The sequence below is a fragment of the Triticum urartu genome, chromosome 5A (genome assembly GCF_056163025.1).
Source record: "Triticum urartu cultivar PI428250 chromosome 5A, HENAU_Tu73, whole genome shotgun sequence".
Lineage (NCBI taxonomy): Eukaryota > Viridiplantae > Streptophyta > Magnoliopsida > Poales > Poaceae > Triticum > Triticum urartu.
In genome coordinates this window covers 32268668-32273733 of record NC_141877.1, presented here as the reverse complement: position 1 = coordinate 32273733, position 5066 = coordinate 32268668, and the positions used below count along the sequence as shown (strand labels likewise).

At 48.2% G+C, this 5066-nt stretch overlaps 1 pseudogene; it reads left to right on the top strand.

Annotated features, from left to right (window-relative positions):
• LOC125555497 (E3 ubiquitin-protein ligase Os03g0188200-like) lies at nt 1–515 on the top strand (annotated as a pseudogene).
• The last annotated feature ends 4551 nt before the right edge of the window (nt 516–5066 follow it).

Genomic DNA, 5066 nt, shown 5'->3' with positions numbered 1-5066 from the left:
ATGCCCGGCTCCACCGTGGTGCTGATCGGCGCCTTCGTGGCCGTGCTTCTCGGCGTCTCCCTCTCCACCGTCGTCCTCTGCTCCAACCTCGCCGTCGCCGTCGCAGTCACAGCGGAGCGTCGTCGACCCCGAGCTCGGCCTGGGGCGGTCGCCGTGCGGGATCGACGAGGCCGTCCTGGCCGCGTACCTGACCGCGGTGTATTCGTCGGCTGCGAAGGGGCGAAGGACAGAGCCAGATGGCTGCTGCCGCCGCGACGGTCGAAGATGGCCAGGCGCCCGGAGACACGCGCGACACGACGTGCGCGGTGTGCCTGGCGCAGTACGCAGACGGCGACGAGCTCCGGTGGTTGCCGGGGTGCCGGCACACGTTCCACCGGCTGTGCGTCGACGAATGGCTGCGGCGGCGGCCGAGCTGCCCGCTCTGCCGCACGTAGCCGCCTGTGGCTATCGACTCCTGAACGGTCACGGCGTCCTTATAGCGCCAAAACGTGTCGTACGAGGTCGAGAACTTTGCATGTCTTGTAGGGAGCAACAAGTGCATCTACGTCCGCGCCGGGAGAAATGTCTCACGGAGCCTCCATGCACCAATGCATGCACTAGCTAGAGCAGAGTGTAGAAGAGGAACACGGTAGTGCATGCGTCTTGTATTCATCCCTTGGCACATCATCTTTGTTCAGTGTACAAACAAAACAAACAAGCTGCCTAGCTAATGCCGGTATAGATTGCCTATCGTGTCGTGTCGTATCATGTCGGGACCATTTCATTTCCTAGGGCGGCAACGGATAGTGTAGCTAGCTCGCGTACGTACATGTCTCCTACACCTTCCCTCCCGCCAGGATCTACTGCTCCCGACCGGAGGGCTCCGGACGCTGAGGCGGCGTTGTCTTCTGCTGTAAGCTGTTGGAATTTTGCTAGTAGGCCTTTGGCCCAAAGCCCAACTAAAATTCTAAAATTCTCTTGGCTCATTCATACACACATGTGAGTAGAGTGAGTGAGATTAAAGTTTAGTCCCACCCCGAAAGTTGAGAGAGAGTTACATCTCTTTATAAGGTGAGCTTTTCTATCACTTGTATGAGCATGAGAAGAGGAGACCTACACGCGCGCTCCTCCTCCTCGCTCGCCACGCCACGCCTCGGCGCGCCGCGGGATTGAGCCGAGCCGAGGATAGAGCTATGCACGCTGTCTATATTTTTGCTGCTCGGAAAAAATTAATGAGACAATAATTAATGGACGCGTTAATTACTGAACCGTTTCCGATTCTTTTGGATCGTGACGACTCGGACGTGGGGTTTACTCCCACGACCTACCCGGCCCGCACTATATAGTCAGGCAGACGTCTATCCTAGCCGCCGCCGCTTCGTATGGTTTCTCACCACCGTTCCAGATCATTGGGCCGCCAAGCAAGTCTTCTCCATCCCTCCTTTCGGCGTGCACCGGGATAAGGGACAACAGGCCTCCGGAACCCCGCCTCTCGTGATCCTGTACGAGAGAGGGGCGATCAGGTTTTTGGGGAGCGCACTCGCGCGACTGCTGGCAGTGACGACTTCTTCTCCGACCACGGCAACCTCATCCTCGACGACATGCGCGGCAACGTCAACGCCGGCGGTGCTGCACCCGCTGCACTGTATGTTATTCTATGCTTCTTCTTCGAGATCGTGGTAGAATTCACATTTCTAGTATGTGCCCTAGATGTGATCTATTCATCTACTATGCTAGTTCGCATGATTAGTTTAAGCTCTGCTATTGCTGTCATGATCTATTTCCTATTTATTCAAATTAAATCTCGTAGTAATTTGCTCATTTTAACAACAATCCAAAAACCTAATTATAGGCAATTTACTCCGAGTGGTTTTGCTGCGCATCTGAAGCCGCCTGCCTTTAAGGGGGCGCAATATAAGAGGTGGCGCATGCAGTCAACTGGTTTCAGACCATGGGCTGCTATGACGCCACCAAGGGCAAGCCCGAGGGCGGTCTTAATCCAGCACAGCTAGAAGCTTTCGAGAAGATCGATACCCTCTTTAAAGGCGCTCTTTTGAGTGTTCTTGATGACTCCATTGTGGATTCGTATATGTCGTTTGACAACGGCAGGGACATGTGGGCTGCACTCGAGGCCAAGTTTGGTGCCTCAGACGCCGGCAGCGAGTTGTACGTCATGAAGAAATTCTATGACTACAAGATGACTGATGAGTGCTACCTCTTGAGCACTGCGTTGGTTTTCCCCGGAGAGGAAGGGATGATGCAGCAAAGTAGCGTAAGTATTTCCCTCAATTTTTGAGAACCAAGGTATCAATCCAGTAGGAGGCTACGCGCGAGTCCCCTGCACCTGCACAAAACAAATAAATCCTCACAACCAACGCAAATAGGGGTTGTCAATCCCTATAAGGCCACTTACGAGAGTGAGATCTGATAGATATGATAAGATAATATTTTTGGTATTTTTATGATAAAAGATGCAAAGTAAAATAAAGGCAAAGTTAATAGCAAAGGAAATAACTAATTAGTAGGAGATCAATATGATAAAGATAGACCCGGGGGCCATAGGTTTCACTAGTGGCTTTTCTCGAGAGCATAAGTATTCTACGGTGTGGGAACAAATTACTGTTGAGCAATTGACAGAATTGAGCATAGTTATGAGAATATCCAGGTATGATCATGTATATAGGCATCACGTCCGAGACAAGTAGACCGACTCCTGCCTGCATCTACTACTATTACTCCACTCATCGACCGCTATCCAGCATGCATCTAGAGTATTAAGTTAAAAACAGAGTAACGCCTTAAGCAAGATGACATGATGTAGATAGACTCATGCAATATGAAGAAAACCCCATCTTGTTATCCTCGATGGCAACAATACAATACGTGCCTTGCTGCCCTTACTGTCACCGGGAAAGGACACCGCAAGATTGAACCCAAAGCTAAGCACTTCTCCCATTGCAAGAAAGATCAATCTAGTAGGCCAAACCAAACTGATAATTCGAAGAGACTTGCAAAGATAACCAAACATACATAAAAGAATTCAGAGAAGATTCAAATATTATTCATAGATAGACTTGATCATAAACCCACAATTCATCGGTCTCAACCAACACACCGCAAAAAGAAAATTACATCGAATAGATCTCTACAAGAGAGGGGGAGAACATTGTATTGAGATCCAAAAAGAGAGAAGAAGCCATCTAGCTACTAACTATGGACCCGTAGGTCTGAGGTGAACTACTCACACTTCATCGGAGGGGCTATGGTGTTATGTAGAAGCCCTCCGTGATCGATGCCCCCTCCGGCGGAGCTCCGGAACAGGCCCCAAGATGGGATCTCGTGGATACAGAAAGTTGCGGCGGTGGAATTAGGGTTTTGGCTCCGTTTCTGATCGTCTGGGGGTACGTGGATATATATATAGGAGGAAGGAGTACGTCAGTGGAGCAAGAGGGGGCCCACGCGGGTGGAGGGCGTGTCTGGTGGGGGTGGGTGCGCCCCCCTACCTCGTGGCCTCCTGTTTCCTTTATTGACGTAGGGTCCAAGTCTCCCGGGTCTTGTTCGTTGAGAAAATCACGTTCCCGAAGGTTTCATTCCATTTGGACTCCGTTTGATATTCCTTTTCTTCGAAACCCTAAAATAGGCAAAAAAAAACAGGAATTCTGGGCTGGGCCTCCGGTTAATAGGTTAGTCCCAAAAATAATATAAAAGTGGATAATAAAGCCCAATAATGTCCAAAACAGTAGATAATATATCATGGAGCAATCAAAAATTATAGATAAGTTGGAGACGTATCAAGCATCCCCAAACTTAATTCCTGCTCGTTCTCGAGTAGGTAAATGATAAAAACAGAATTTTTGATGCGGAGTGCTACTTGGCATAATTTTAATGTAATTCTTCTTAATTATGGTATGAATATTTAGATCCGAAAGATTCAAGACAAAAGTTCATATTGACATAAAAATAATAATACTTCAAGCATACTAACTAAGCAATTATGTCTTCTCAAAATAACATGGCCAAAGAAAGTTCATCCCTACAAAATCATATGGTTTAGTCATGTTTTATTTTTGTCACACAAGAATGCTCTCATCATGCACAACCCCGATGACAAGCCAAACAATTGTTTCATACTTTAGTAATCTCAAACCTATAAACTTTCACGCAATATATGAGCGCGAGCCATGGACATAGCACTATGGGTGGAATAGAATATAATGAGGGGGGTTATGTGGAGAAGACAAAAAGGAGAAAGTCTCACATCAACGAGGCTAATCAGTGGGCTATGGAGATGCCCACCGATTGATGTTAATGCAAGGAGTAGGGATTGCCATGCAACTGATGCACTAGAGCTATAAATGTATGAAAGCTCAACAAAAGAAACTAAGTGGGTGTGCATCCAACTTGCTTGCTCACGGAGACCTAGGGCACTTGAGGAGGCCCATTGTTGGAATATACAAGCCAAGTTCTATAATTAAAAATTCCCACTAGTATATGAAAGTGACAAAACAAAAGACTCTCTATCATGAAGATTATGGTGCTACTTTGAAGCACAAGTGTGGCAAAGGATAGTAACATTGTCCCTTCTCTCTTTTCTCTCATTTTTTCTTTTTTTTTTCCTTTGGGCCTTTCTCTTTTTTTATGGCCTTTCTCTCTTTTTTGGGCCTTTTCTTTTTTTATATGACCTTTCTCTTTTTTTATTCCTCACTTGGGACAATGCTCTAGAAAATGATGATCATCACACTTCTATTTATTTACAACTCAATGTGTCGGAGTAAATGACCACGGGTAGCTTAGCCGGCTCCCCTGGCTCTTCAGAAAAATCATAGGCCGATCGAGCCTTCAAACATCCAAGACGTGGGGCCGCCTTCCCCCGGCTGGCTACCTCTCAGGCCGGCTGCTCGAAGGCGGCCCAGCCCTAAAATCCTCGAGAAGAAAACCACGAGAGGGCCGGCTCCAAGAAGCCGGCCACGAGAAGGCCGACTCCAAGAAGCCGCCTCCCCAGCAGGCGGCCGAGATCGTACCCTCAGAGTTTGCACCAACAAAACGGCGATGAGACGGGGCGTGGCTACAGTGAAACCTGCCACCCC